This window comes from Rhipicephalus microplus, chromosome X (assembly GCF_043290135.1).
Source record: "Rhipicephalus microplus isolate Deutch F79 chromosome X, USDA_Rmic, whole genome shotgun sequence".
Taxonomy (NCBI): domain Eukaryota; kingdom Metazoa; phylum Arthropoda; class Arachnida; order Ixodida; family Ixodidae; genus Rhipicephalus; species Rhipicephalus microplus.
Genome location: NC_134710.1, coordinates 482,584,901 through 482,601,027, shown reverse-complemented (window position 1 = coordinate 482,601,027; position 16,127 = coordinate 482,584,901). Strand labels below are relative to the sequence as shown.

General features: G+C 44.0%; 1 protein-coding gene across 3 annotated transcripts in view; it reads right to left on the bottom strand.

Moving 5' to 3' along the window:
- LOC119160789 (O-acyltransferase like protein) overlaps nt 1-16,127 on the bottom strand; it is a 625,262-nt gene that overhangs the window by 184,734 nt on the left and 424,401 nt on the right. The gene's annotated exons all lie outside the window — the stretch shown is intronic.

Here is a 16,127-nt window from a genome sequence, read left to right as displayed (position 1 = left end):
GAACGGCACCGTGGAAAAGAAACAAGTTACCCCACACACCTCTGGTTTCCTTTTCTGTATTCTTGGAACCATCACAGAGCTTCAGCAACTTGCCGCGTCGTTTTGTTCCATGCAAAATGCAACATGATATATGAGCAATTTTCTCGATCAACAATGTCATCATAGTCCCATTAAAGAAAGATCCTGCTTCATATTTCATTCCTTTGTCTGGTTGGCGAGGCAAGGCAGAAAGTGAGGTAGTGCTTTGGGTAGGTTACGTAACTACGCTATTAACACAGTGCGGTCTGCATTTGAAAACAGCATCATTAAGGTGGGATGCAAAAGATCATCATCACGTGATGGCATCAGCATATGACGCCATCATGACGTCACTAATTGTAAAACTTCAGGCGTCATCATGATATCAGAAAACGTGGCATCAAATGATTGTCATCACATCACATTGTCGCTTGCTCAGTCATGGGTTGATCACGGTGCAAAAGCAGGCAAGTTGCTGTTTGAGGGGGAGAAATAACTTGACTGAGAAGAGAAGAAAATGCATTTTTCCTTGCAGTCGTTTTCAGCGAATGCGTACGAGACTTTGTGCGTTTTCTCTGTTTCATTAGTTGTTCTTTTGCTCTTGAAGAGAAAGAAACAATAAAGTCACAGTTCCGCCCCAGTGGCGACGCAATGAATGCGACAGCTTCGAAACAAAATGGTATACGAACTAAAGCTAGCCGCTAATTGCATCAGGATCCAATATGGCGTAACATTACAAAACAGTGGTTCAGTAGAGTACGGGTGCACCAGAAGCGGGAGCAGTATTTCTTCTGTCCACCTCTAATGTGATGTAGTCATTGAGAATACATGACTTACAAACGTATGAGCCGTCTCACATGAAACGTACGCATACGGTTGCGGTTGACGATGTCTTCAAAGGAAAAAAAAAAACATGGCTAATCCGTCTGTTGTACGAATTGGTATACAACCAAAGTGAAACATAGGTTCACAGAAGTATATTAGGCGTTTATTGTGCATTGTTTCGCCACAAGAGCCAAGGAATCATTGCTGCCGCAACAAATTGTAGTGTCACGCGAAAAGCGTTCAGGACCTCGAAACATACAAAGTGCTGCTCGAGCAGAAGCGACCCACTACTAAAACATACACAAGATGACTGTGAACTAACAACTGTCACATCTCGACACTTCGAGTGCTGAGTAGAGTCATGTGCATAATTTTAGAGACCACGGGAGTGCTTGACGAGGCGTGGCGCTGCGCCTTCTGGCGGCTGCACGGCTCTGTTCGGGAGCGCGTACTGCGCACGCTCGTCCTATATCACCCGGCAGCCTGCCCTTTCGCTCGTTTCAACGGCACGCATCTCCAAACGATGCAGACGGTGCAAGGTAGTCGCTGTGAAGACATTGAAAAAAGCCGAGCGCTAATGTGACGACAGCACATTATTTTCGGGTTTCGGCGTGCTGCACATAGTGCGCGTTACTCCTAGGGGATCCGCGGCGCGATCACATTTTGAATGTCGAGTTAGGCACAATGAGCTCCGCCAGCAGTGTTGCCTTTTGCGCTCTCATTCGCCGAACTAACTCACGTAGTAATACCTGGTCCAAATATCATGTGTCTATAAACATGCATGAAACCACCAAACGTTCAACAGCTGCAGAAAAGACCGAGGAATAAAGGTGAAAGCAAACTCGGTTTATTAAGGATAAACCCTTTATTAAAGCCTCGGTGGTGCCGTGGTTTCGATGCTCGGCTGCTGACCCAAAAGACGCATTTTCAAGTCTAGTCGCGCATGCCGTATTTTGATTTTCTTTGTATTTTGTAATCCGTATTTTGTATTCCGTATTTTCTTGTACTATTTACCTTGCTTATGTAGAAAGAGTAGGGCACAGGGTAAGTAACCACAGCTGGTAAAAATCAATGGCAGGTGATCCACTACAGTGCGCCTTAATTACGTTGTGGTTAAGGCAAGTAAAGCCCAGCACTTTTTTGTCTTCGACCTATAATAGAGAGAGAATTGCTTCCTTATGTCTTGAATGGGCCGTTCAAGGATGGTTGTTTCGTGTACCAGCATGACAGGAGCCCGATTCACACTGCTCGCAGTGTGAAATCTTTGCTTGAGGGCCTTGCTGTTCGCACATTGGAATGGCCATCTGTAGGAGCGGACATGAATCCCATTGAAAACGTCTGGGGTCTCGTGAAGTGCTGACTTGCGGCGCGGAATCTTGGAAGTTCAACGAAGGAGACCCTATTCACGGCCATACAGCAGTATTGGGAAGCACTTCGTTTACGCCCCGATATCGTGGCGACGCTTTACAATTCGATGCCATCTCGTGTGACGCAAGTGATTGCCGCCAATGGGCGTTTGATTAAATACTGAAAGTAGTGATCTTTCCTGGATAGCAGTTATCGCTGTCGTTTTCTTTTTCTGGCTTATAAGAATAAACTGTTCATTTATCGCATTTCCTGGCTATTCATTTTGGATGCGCGATATTCAGTGGTTTACTGCATACCACTGCACGCGCGATATTCGCACCAAGAAATGGAGCTGGCATAACGTCTCCGAGACGGAGCACGAAATTCATTGCTGAGTACATGAGTACAAAAAAAAAATGAGCTCACATAATATATACAGCGTCAGGAGGTCCCAAAGTAAGAAACTGTCAGGGGGACCTCCTATCATTATTGGGGTACATAAAAGGTAAGTAACAGCAGCAAAAGCTACAAGTGCGAACAAAAATAAATAGTGCATTCAACACAGAACAATAAATAATCAAATCGAAAAAGTTAATTTACCAGAACAACATTATTGTTTACCAATTTACCAGAACAACATTTCATAGCCTACAGTTTGTGGGCTATGAAAGAGTACGAAAGTTGTTTTAGTAGGATTAATCTGAAGTTTGTTATTTCTACACCAGGAATGCACGTTGTTAAGATCTGTATTAAGTGTGTCTTGAAGTGCGGTGAGCGATTTATGTCATGAGTAAATGGTCGTGTCGTCAGCATATAGCAAACACTTAGAAAACGTAAGCGTATTAGGTAAGTCATTTATGAATAGTAGAAATAACAACGGACCTAATATAGAACCTTGGGGAACACCGCAGTTAATTAATTTAGTCGATGAAAATTGACCATTAAGGTATACGACTTGTGGCCTGTTAGACAAGGAGCTACGAATAAGATTTAGAGTTGGGCCAGTAGTACCAAAAGACTCGAGCTTATCCAGAAGAATAGAATGTTCTAGTGTGTCAAATGCCTTTGTTAGATCAATGAATATGGCACCTACAACGAAGCCTTCGTCAATAAATTGTTTAATGTTATCCGTGAATTTGAGCAATGCTTGTTCCGTTGAATAACCATTCCTAAAGCCAAACTGGTGTGGGGAAAGAAGATTAAATTTGTTTAGATAGTACATCAGACGACTGTAGATAAGCTTTTCAATGACTTTGCCAAAAATAGGCAAAATGCAAGTGGGTCGATAGTTGTTAATGTTATCACGAGAGCCTTTTTTGTACACAGTAAATATTTTACCACGTTTCAACAACTCAGGAAATATACCGGTTCTGAAAATTTTGTTAGCAATATCTGCAAAAACTAATGATATGTCTGCAGCAACCAGTTTTATTCTAGACGGCCGGATGGAGTCCAGGCCTGGTCCCGTAACTTTGAGGGAGGAAATTACGTTAAAAACTTCTCAAGAAGAAACCGGGTGAAGGAAGAAGGACTGAGGGCTACGTGGAAGATAGGCTGGAACGCTAAGCGATAGCGTATTTTGGCACGTGGCAAAATGATCGCTAAAAACATTTGACATATCAGCTTCGGTAGAGTATTCCTTGTCTTTGTAAATTATTTTTTTAATGCTGGCATCGAACTCCCTAACATTCAGAAATTTCTTAATTAGCTCCCAATTACGCCGAGTATTTGTTCCGTTTTCAATTATTCGCCGTTCATAATATTTTCGTTTTGCACGATTGAGGACGCTAGAAAGAATGTTGCTATAATTTTTAAATCTAGCTTGCAAAGATGCGTTGAAAGGCTGCAATTTCACCTTTTTGTGAAGATTATTTTTCTTTATTATTGAGCGCAGCAGCGCATTTGTAACCCACGGATTCCTAGGAGACGAGAATGTGTGCTTATGGGTTACATGGGTTGTGCAATCGTTAATGTAATTCGTTATTGTTGATAGAAAAATCGAATATGCCTTCTCAGGACAATCTTCTCGAAAATTGTTATTCCAGCATGTGTCATGCACTTTTCGTGCAAATAAAGCTCCATTGAAGGAATTTTTCGTATATTGACGGTGCTGTGCACGTTTTCCGGTACCAAGAACGAAGAACAGGGGATAATGATCTGTAATAGAATAATCAATCACTCCGGTGGTGTAATCAGAGGTTGATGATGAAAATATGTGGTCTATTAACGTGCAAGAACCGGCAGTGTCACACCTAGTTGGAACATCAATTAAGGAAGAGAAACCATAGCTAAATAAGCAGTTGATATAATCAGAGCACGATTGAGAGCTAGGAGGAAGTATGTTTACATTGATGTCACCACAAATGATGATGTTCTTATTTTCATTGGTTAAGAGATTAAGTATTTCTTCTAGCTGTGAACAGAAGTCCGAATAAGATGATGACAAGGAACGATAAATGCATGCCAAGATTGTAGGCCTGTTATTGAGTGGCAAGACATTCCGGTCGAACTCTAACCATACAGACTCGCACAATAAATTTCGGAATGAAAGATCGAGACGACGGGTGTACGCAATCGACGAATTCACAAAAATAGCAGATCCGCCACTTCTATGATTTCCACGGTAACTATGTTCACTGATGTACCCTGGCAGATCAAGTAGATTGCCATCTACCTGTGTCAGCCACGTTTCCGACAAACAGATGATTGAAAAGTTATGGTCAAGTATAGAAAGAAAGTTGATCAGATCATCGTGATGCTTACGAAGACTGCGAATATTGCAATGAAGGAATGAAAATTGAGGCGGTTTATCATGGAGCAATGCTTTCGTTTTGTCACACGAGAACATGCCTCTGTTCATGGTAGAAACACGAAAAGAAAAAAGGATGTGCAGGCGCACATCCTTTTTGCTCATCACTGCAAGATGAGCATATCAGGCAACTCCGTTTGAGAAAAGCTGAGAAACTGCATGTTTTTCGCGCTGCATCAAAGACGAAAGCGTATTGCATGGCGCGCTCGAGCCATGCTGTTACGTTAGAGGCATTTTTGCTGATATATTATCGCTCGGGAGCACCGGTGCTTGCACAGGGACTGCAGAAGTGGCACCTTGCGCCGCACGCATCGTTTCGAGATGCGCACCGTTGAAACGAGCGAAAGGGCAGGCTGCCGGGTGATATGGGACGAGCGTGCGCAGTACGCGCTCCCGGACAGAGCCGTGCAGCCGCCAGAAGGCGCAGCGACGCGCCTCGGCACGCGCTCCTTGTGGTCTCTAAAATTTTGCACTCGACTATACATACGAAAAAACGTGCACGAAACAAACGCACAACTATACACAGGACGAGCGCGAACAGACAAATGTCAGCGTTGTACCATCTTTGTGTGTAAGTAGCAAACTTGTAAAGTTGTGGAAACCCGCGTGAGGAAAACTAATCGTAGCAACTGGTCACGTGCTACCATGCCTACGAAATGACGAGAACTAAGTGGACAGAGCCGTGCGGAACCGAACGCGGGCCATCGAAAACTGGCAAGAACGATGGATGGATACTAGAGCATCTTTTTTATAACAGAGCAGTGTCATATGTGCCACCAGGCTTCAAAGAAAAAAAAACGAAAAGAAAACTTTTTTTAATGGTGGCCTATTGCTTTATTTACTTTCATTAAATGTTTATTATTTTAATAAAGGAAATCAGAAATTCACTTTCCATCTCTCTGCCTGTTCAGGCAAAATCTTCTTATTTTCCTCAGTATTATGTCCTTATTCTCTACATTTTTGCCACCAATATTTAACCATCTCTTACTTGCTTTTATTGCGAACGTGTTCAGCTTTTCTCAAGTGTACCTAAAACTCAAGGTCCCATGTAGGCTCCAGCCTACACGCATACCTCGGTGCATAATTCAACATTTATTCAGAACATGTTCGACTGCTTTCTCAGCTCCCCCAAATCCTGTGCAATCATCTTCTACTTCATTGAACTTTATAACTACGCCGTCTAGGACAACCCAAACTGTTTCCAAAAAGTAAAGTATTTTACCGTGAATTGCCATGAAACATCACCCTCCTTATTTAGTTTTTGCCCTTTGAGTGGTCACTGAGAGCCGGCTTCTTTTTCATCACTGTCCTTTAATAAATCATCTTCACCTGTATGTCTTTTTGGTTAATACTTCTCGTTGTCATATCGTCCACACTTTTCGCGTATATCTACTAATGAGCACCCAAGTTCCTTTTCTTCACTTTGTACCTATGCTCTTCCTATAAAAATGGCGGAGCACTTTTCCTGCTCATCTACTCTCCTTCATTTTCCTAGGCCTTCAGTTCTTATTTTGCTGTGAGCTTCCCTTACTTCGAAGCCTTGCCTCTCATGTACTCCTTTACAGCCACACTTTAATTTTAGGGTCTGCCCTACACGATGTGTTTCATAGATCTTTGATTTATGTCCATTACTTATTGCATATATGGCTTCATGCATACCACTGAGTTCTCGAATGTAAGCCACGGAACCATAACATCTTTCCAAAGACCTCAAAGCACTTCGTACCTATTGTATCCCCATATCACTTTGCTTCAACATTGCAGCATTCCTCATTCCTTTTTCTGCGGATGTTTTTTTCATGTACTATCCGCGTCAAAAGAAACCCGAACAGCGGCAAGCCTTCGCGATGCATATAGTGCGTGCCATCGAGTTATCACGATTTACAGGAGCGCGTATCCTGTCCGGCAGCTCTGTACACATGTTCATGGATGCCCATTACATTAAGTGGATGGCGTGCTTTATACTATCGCGAAGGCTTGCCGATGTTTGGATTTCATTTTACTCAGATAGTACCTGCATCTGCCTCATTTACCATATCAGGAAGTACTTGTATTCGCTTACCTTCGGGATTTCTTGGCCGTGTACTTAGACCATCTGCTCTTCGTGATTATTGAAACCATTATTCTACGATTCGTTGCACTAAATTTTAGTTCCTGGGCCTCGCGTTTTCTTCCGCTGTATAACGTCTTTGGTCGCGGCATGGCATCTAGTGAGCATTGTTAGAATCACCGCGAAGAAGCGAGCGTGCGGGGCATCCAAAACCGAAGATGGATATATGGATTGTTATGTCTGTACCATTTAGATTGGGCAGTATCTAGTGCCACCTAGCCGTAATACGTAAGAAACAAAAAACTAGACATTTCTTTTTGTTTCTTTTAAGTAGTGAGGTTGAGGACTGGCGCTTTGCAGTGAAGGGCTTAATTTTCACCCGTGCTTTGACTTCAGCCACCAATCAAATAACCTCCTTCTAGTGAATTCTACCCGCTTAAAGTCTATTTTGCCCTCACTGTCCCTGAACACCAGGACTTTGAAAAACTCTGCGCCATTATCTTCAACTATAGGAGGAAACCCTTTACAGAACATTATCAAGTGTTTGGCAGTTTCCTTCTTTTTTCCACACGCACTGCTTACTACGTCTACCCAATTGTATTTCGCCCGATGTGTCCTGGTTCGCAATACTCCTGTCCTCGTCTCAAACAGTAGAGAACTACCCCTAGTATTATCATAGATCTTTTCCTTGGCAATTTCCTCTTTAAAAGTTCGATAGATTTCTAGTGCGAACTTTTTAATTATGCCCATTCTTCACATATTGGTCTCAGCTCCCTTCACCTTCTTCTTAGCCAATAATTCATTTTGGTTGGGCCCCCTGCTGTTTTTCAAGTATTTACCCGTAAATTTTCTTGTTCGTTTCTTCTGTTTTGTATCGACATTCTTCATGTACAAGTAGCTGAAAATCTTGCTAGCGCAATACTAATCCCCCATTTCTCTCAATCGCTTTTCAAATTTTGTCTTGCTGCTAGCTTCCCTGGCCCCAAATGATGGCCATATCATATCACCTTGTTCTCCTTTATTTGGTGTATTTCCATGAGCTCCTATTTCACGTTGCTTAATTTCTAATCTTGCTTGAACTTCTGATCTCATGCACAAGACCGCATTGCCGCACATCAGACCCGGAATCATGACTCCTTTCTATATTCCTCTCACAACATCAGACCTCTTGTATTACACAGTGCCCTATTTTTTATCAGTGCTGCATTCCTGCAACCATTAGCCGTTACGTATATTTCATGTTCCTTAGGTACTCGGTCCCATTGCTTATCCATACGCCAAGATATCTGTATATATCTTTTATCTGTAGTGTGAATTCCTGTCCCTAAGCTCACTACCTTGATTATCATTAAAAATCATGACTGCTGATTTTTCCTTACTGAATCTGAAATCTAACTTATCTCCCTCATTACCACAGATATCCATCAATCTTTGCAAATATTCCTTGTTGTCGGCCATTAGCACTATATCATCTGCATATATCAATGCTGGTAGTGCTTGTTCAATAAGTTTTCCTTGTTTGACGAAAGAGAGGTTGAAGCCAAGTCCACTTCCCTCTAATTTGGCCTCTAATCCTTGCAGGTAAATCATGAATAACAAGGGTGACAGAAGACACCTCTGCCTAAGCCCCCGTTTTACTTCTGTACGCTTGAATACCCGTTTTTCCCAATTTATAACTACCTTGTTACCGTTATAGATATCCTTTAACTGATTAGTGACTCCATTTTCCACTCCTAGTGGGTCAATTATTCCCCACAAGCGCTCTTGAACCATGCTACCTTACGCTCCCTTGATATCCAAAAATGCTAGCCACAGGGGCCTGTGTTCTTTTTCTGCTATTTCTATGGACTGCGTCAGTGACAACAGAATATCTTCCAACCTCATGGGTTTCCGAAGCCCATTCTGTAGTTCCCCTAGCAACCACTCATCATCTATCTATGCCTGCAGTCTTTCCTTCATAATCTGCATCGTCAGCCTTTTGACCACTGATGTCGCTGTTATAGGACGGTAGTTGTTTATGTCAGCTTTGTTCCCCTTCCCTTTATAGATCATGCTCATCCTGCTAAGTTTCCATTCATCGTGGACTTCACCACCGACTATTATTTTGCTCACTTCCTCTCTCAAAGTCTGCTTAAATTTCGGACCTAATGTCTCTTGATGGCCTCTAGATGTACTACTAGTAACCCTCTTCTCAGCCCTTTCTCATTCTCGTTGTTAAAAGGGTACCATCGCGCCACTTGACTTACCCTTGTTTGTTGTGGTGCATAAGGCACTACTTTGTTGAATTTTTTCTGTCAGCCTTGTTCTTATATATTCAATAGCTTGGTCCCCTTCTAGCCTAGCACCTTGAGCTGTAGTTATAAACCTCTGCTCTAAGCTCGTCTGATTTCTTAGAGAATTTACATGGTTTCGAAATTTCAAAGCTGCTTTTCTAGCCTTTTTATATAATTCCGCCAACCTATGAGCCCACTTTCTTCTACTTTTTTCATTGATCAGAAGGGATGCTTCCCGTCGACAACTTAGAAGGATGTCCCATTTTCATACAACATCATCTGTCGGATCACTCCACTGCTTAGCATGTATGTGTTCTCTGGAGGCTTCCTGACATTTTGCTATGACTCTCTTAACTTTCTCAACGCACCAACTCTTGGGGTTGTGTCTGCTTTTCAGGGGTGACTTGTCACGTGCGTTAGCAAGCTCTAGCTCAAATAGTCTAATTAGATTCGTGTAGGCCCACACTGTTTTATTAGCCTCAGTGATTACTTTCTCAGTTTGTTTAGTAGATAATTCTATTTGGCTTTCGGAATAAAAATTCTCCTGTAGTTGCTCATCTTGTCTCCTTTCCACTTTCACTGCTCTTCCAAAACTAAGCTTGATACGTTTGTGATGATTACCCAAACCTCTGGAGCCACATTCATCTATGTGCATTCCCCTGAGCTTATCATACATCCTATGTGACATCAGTGCGTAATCTAACGTCGACTGCAGCGTTCCTACTTCCCATGGTATTTGCCCTTCACACTGCTCAGTACTGTTGGAAATGATCAAATCATCCCTTTCACACATATCAATGATCATTTTGCCTTTGGGTCGGTATACCCATCTATATCTTCCATGTGCGTATTCATATCTCCTAGTATAAATATCTCGCACTCTATTTCTAATTCCTGATTGTCATTTGATATGCACTCTACTATTGCCTGGTTTCCTCTCTGGCCTTTGCTGCCGTCCCGAAGTATACCAAACCAAGGAGTGTCATTGGTTCTGCAACTTTCCCTTTTAGCCATAAATGTTCCTTGCACTCCTGCATGACGCTTTGCCAGTCTGTACTTTTATGAATAAATTGCCCAATATCACCCCTTTTTCAGCTGTCTTCTGTTCTATAACAGTATACCCACGCATAGTCTGGATTTTAGGAGGTTGTTCCAAGTTCCAAAGTTGTGCTTCTACAAAACCTTATACCATCTGCCTCTCCTCCCCTAGCTGTTTTTCTATCTTTTCCCACTTCAGCCTAATCCTGCCACCCTGCATGTTAATATACCTACGTCTGAATCGGCTCGGCCCTTGTAGTTACGTCTAATTATGCCCCGGAATCTAGCTGTCGTAGATATCGGTGCCTCTTTGGAATCGTATTTGTCCATACAACTGTCAAAGAGTGTCCCTAGTTCTTTTCCTCGTTACTAGCTATCATACACCCGTAAGGGCCTGCGTGCCCACTAAAAAAGCTACTGCGCGTCCTGCGAGTCGCCAACCCACCTCCAGTCCTAGCCGCCCGTCTAAGTAAATTCTGTCTTGTTGAAAACCTTCCCACCTATGCACTGCTCTGTTCATTTCTACCACTTCAAAGCCTTTCTCTCAGCTTATATACCATATCTGTTGGTTTGCGTTGACAACCGCTCTTTGCAGGTTGCCATCACGTACTGATAACTCTGGTATCGTGCATGTCACTACCCGTACTTAGGAGATGTGGCGCGCATGTCGTCGACCCCTTTCGCCAGTGTGGTCACAAGTCCTGCCATATGTTCATTTAAGACATCGTTTGAACCACCTGAAATTATCACGAGGTTTCGTCCACTAGTTTGGCGCTCGCTTTCCTCATGACTGCTTCTAGGTTGCGTTCTAGAAATGTCCCTACTGCAACCCTCTTGCCACCGCTTACTATTTTTTTGATTGCTTCTGCTCATCAATTTCAATAACGGGCTGTAACTTTTCTGCTGGAATGTCCTGCAGCTGGAGGTTACTTGCACCTGTTAAGCCGGCTGCTTTGTCGCCTCCCAGCCCCACCACTACTTCACTGAATCTGGGTATTGTGACAATTGAACTGGCTGAACCTGTTTTTTTCAAACTTACTTGCTCTTTCTTTTCCACCATTCTCGTTTCTTGTGCCGTCGGCCGCTCCTTTTTTCATCTTCGCTAGTACGTAATCAGTAAACTCCAGCCTTTTTTCCATAGCTCTGGTTCTCTTTTGCTACGCAAAAGAAAACGAGAGCTATGGGAGAAGGGCTGGAGTCTCTAGCTCGGTGATTTTCATAAACAGACTATGGCACACCATCATTTTCTCCAATTTTCCTAGACCTCACATTGCCTACACTTGGCTTCAGCCTCCACTCCATTCGCTTCAGCACTTGGGTTCATTCTGAAATCCACCCCGCATCCTGAACACTTAACAGCCTTTTAACCAAATCTTTGTGACACCAATTGTCCTTATGAATTTTTCCGATCGATAATTACAAAACACGGTGTACGACAATCCCTGCCCTCCGAAGAAGAAAACTTGTAAGCTCTACAACAAGCATTCGCGTGTTTAATGTACGTGCACCTCCCTAACGGGATGGCAAGAGAAAAAACAAAAAGCAACAAAGATACACACACAAACTACTAAATACCTGGTGACTGACCCCCAAAAGCCGTGGAATGTATTAAGTGCGACAAAGGTTTCTACTGCTGCCTTATTAATTATAAAGACAAGCTCGAAACATGCTTAACCACCTATCTGCGCGGTCAATCGGGAGCGCTCAAAAACACGTTCATCCACCATGCCAGTCGGAACTGAACGCGGTGGCGGTGCGCCATTTATTGACCATTGTTGAGATCACCAGAGAGCTGGGATGACCGGAGAAGTGTATATTCACACCAATAGCACTGCACACCCAGGACGTCAGCTATCGCCGCCAGAAAAAGTGCGAGCAGTAGAAGCTTGCTTAACAAGCTCCAAAATATAAAAATAATGGGTCTCAGTGAGGATCAAAACCGGGTTGTATGGATGGTGTGGGTGTTCTACTGCGCAGCGCCGCGTCTGCATGGAAAAGCAGCGAAACACTTTTCTGATTGGAAATGCAGTGGAAGTAGCTTGCATGCTTTACAAACACACGCGTCCTGTATTCGTGCTTCACAATGCAACTTGTAATATCGCAGTACTATAGCGTGGTACAAGCACACTGTGTGGCCCGCTTGATGCTTTAAAGTGGGCGATCCAATACACAAGGCACACGCGGTACAGCACCTTTTCTCTTAAGGACACGTGGTGGGTGTATAGCAAGCTCAAAAAACTTTACGGGTGCTATTTCCCATCTTGCTACCCATTACACAGAATGCAGCCGTATACGAAAGCTTTAGTGACACAGGAAAGTTTGAACTTAGTAGGCACTAGGGACAAGATATCGCTATCGCGTTTACCTCCTAAAGGGGTAGTTTAAATGTTGCACTTTTTTACTTTCTTTCAATCTTTCTTTATCACTCTTCAATTTCTTTATTCACCGTGTGCTGGTTTTGTCACTTTCTGTAAGTTGGACGTTGAACCTGTTGACACATTGATTAGCAAATTGATGACCCCAGTCTTTTAAAACACGTAAACGACAATAGATGTTCTGATGACCATGGACGCTTGGACTATAGATATTTTAATGAAACGACAGTTGCATGAAAAGAAAGGCATGATTCACCTGCTCCATAAATGATAACGTGAATCGGAGAAGTTGAGGCATGCGAAAAACGAATGATTGTGTGGGGTCCCAAAATCATGATATTGTCACGGGGTCGTGACGTGGCCGAAGACAGGAGACTTCGTGTTGGGATTTAACTGTTTATTTGGGCGAACCTGTGCCCGGTAAACGGAAAGTCCAATTAGAGCAGCAGTTTCGCACAGATAGCAGTCTCGGACTGATAGCGGCGAACGGAGCGTCGGCCTTCGATCAACAACTGACAAGCGGCGAAGCGCGTCGGCATTTATACTCCCGCCGTCGAATGTTCTAGCGCTACCGCTGGCGGCGGCGTACGTTCCAGAACAATCTGTACCATTCGCACAGTGGGCGTGATCTTATCGAAATGATCTACTACAGTCCGGAACCCTCTCAAAAACTGCTGGCGCGGTTTGCGCTGAGAATCGTGTGGTGTTTTGGGACGATAACAAAAGCTTGGGAAATGGAACGTGGCAAAATAATTATGAGAAACGCCATAGCGGAGAGCTCCGAAAATTATTACCACCTGCGTTTCTTTACGTCGTGCATTCCAATCTGAGCACACGGGCCTACAGCACTTTTGACTCCAACGAAAATGCAGCCACCACAGCCGGGATCAGATCCCTCGACCAGCGGCTCAGCTGCCAAGTACCATAGTCACCAGGCCACCACGGTGGTGCCATGTGAAAGATGAAGCACTATCAAAACGCCTATGCATCTTAAAACATCATGCCGATAAAAAACACTGCACATGACACCTTCTCAATACGTTTTTTTTCGAAAAACGCCCCGTTTTTTGTGATAACAGCAATGCAGGTAGTGCAGCACTGGTCCTGTGCACTCTGTTAGCGAAGTCTATTAGTATTGTAGGAATGATTGATATGTGGGGTTTAACGTTTCAAAACCACCATATCATTATGAGAGACGCCGTAGAAGAGAACTCAGAAAATTTCGACCACCTGAGGTTCTTTAACATGCACCCAAATCTGAGCACACAAGCCTACAGTACTTTCTATGGTAGATCAAGTGTACAACGATGTGTATGCTAGAGCACACATAGAGAGGGCTTCTAGACTTGAACCTATTCTTGAAAAGGTAAGCTTTCGTGCTTGCGAACAACGAAGCACCACCAGCTGATGCCTGCCAACTCTTCCCATTTGCGTGCGAGACTTCTGAAATTTGAGGAACCTCCTGGTTATACGAGAGTGGCGATAAATGTGCTGAAATACATTTTCTTTGTGTAAAGATAACAACAATAGGGAAGCAGAGACCTTCCCGAAGTTTTTGACCTTGTTCTGCCTTGTTCGCAGTCGAGCCCTGTGAGAAAGAACGCACTAAGATTAGGAACGGGCTTTTGTAGCGCTCAGGCCTGAAAAACGGAGTAGGCGCAGTAAACTTGATTCATATGACCTTAGAACGCCAGTCTCCGAATCTTCGTTCTGCCGGCGAGCGCGACTACAATCGCAGCAACCATGTGTAGTTTGACAACACCCTTAGGCACACTACCACCGTTTTGTAGTTAGGACGGCAATGACAGCTGGTCGTCTTCAGATTGTACAAAAATACCATGCACAAACAAACCATGAAGTAGGATAATGCAGAACATGTGACTAACTTATTTCCCACGTATTTCCCTGCTGCTTCCAAGAAAATGCTGAAGCTTAGAATCTTTCAATTACTTGATATCCCCACTTGTCACCGGGTCCCCTGCACTCCGGGAGCGTGCCGCCTTCCAGTGGCAGATCGAGCGACCAAGCTCTGAGTGCCTCCAACTCTCACAGCACTACCCCTGTTCTCTCAATGTAATGAGCCACGTGTTTCTTTCGTCTTGGTCTTTAGCGCTGCAATATACATGCAAGAAAGGGGCATCTGCCCATCGATCATATCCATGTTTTTCAATTTGGTACGCCTTCATCATTTCCTTCTTACATTTAGTGGCTACTAAACCAAGAATTTTGTTATTCGTAACAATGACTGAAAACAGTTAGTGTTTCGCCGCAGAGCGAAGAAATGAATTCAATAGCAACAGCTCGCAACGTACCGCGAAGAACGGCTACTAGATCGAAACGTGCAGCGCGCTTCTCACGCACAAATGACGCATGAAAACAACACACGCAGGACGAGAGCTAAGTGAAAAGGCTCACAGCTCACCCCTTAACGTGCTGGTTAACAAAAACGACGCACGAAAAGTAATCACTTGTGCAAATATGAGTGTGAACTAACGAGTCTCCCAACCTTGCGGTGTTTGAAAAGTGCGCTCTTTTCGCAAACAGGGCCTGCCTAGCATGTAAAGCGACCTTAGTGGCCGAAGCAACTACTACGATCGTTCCAGTAAAAGCAAAAGAAACACGATTCTCCCCACTAAAGGATAAGCGTGCGCGCACAAGCACCTAACCCCCCCCCCCTCCCAACGCTTCCCTTTCACGGGGCAAATTGCGTGCAGGAGATGGGAATGGGTTGGCGCATCGTGACGGGCTGGGTGCTGAGCACGGGTGGCTTTCTTAATACGACAGGAATTATAGAAACACTCTCGGCGAGAATTTTCCGCTGGTGTTGGCGGCACTGTCGCTCACCCTATACATACGTATATATATTGCGACACTGGTAGATGAGCTGGGCCGCGACACTGCCCGATGCTTCACACACCTACTGGGAGCCATTCATACACCCTGGACGTGCCTATGCAACCCCTGTCCATCGATTTAGTCGTCGGTGACGAGGTCTTCCTCCAAAGTTTAACCCCTAGTAGAAGCCCTCTACAAGACATCTAGAAATGGGTAACACCAGCCCCCAGCGTGTACTTCTCGGCAGCGGTCCTCCCGCTCCATCCCAGGTAAAGTTTTTTTCAATTGCTGGAGCCTTAACGCTTTGGTGGTGGCGCACACGAAGATGTAGAAGACTGGTTAGATCACTACGACCGTGTTGCGAAGATAAACCAGTGGTCTGCTCGGGAAAGGCTCTCCTGGGCCTACTTCTATCTTGATGACAGTGCTCGTACTTGGTACGAGAAGAGAGAAGGCAGCCTGTACACATGGGCCAACTTTCACCAGCAGACAGACGTGATCGCACCCACCAACTACAAGAGCTAAGGGTCCAAACACCCAATAAAATGGTCGCCATG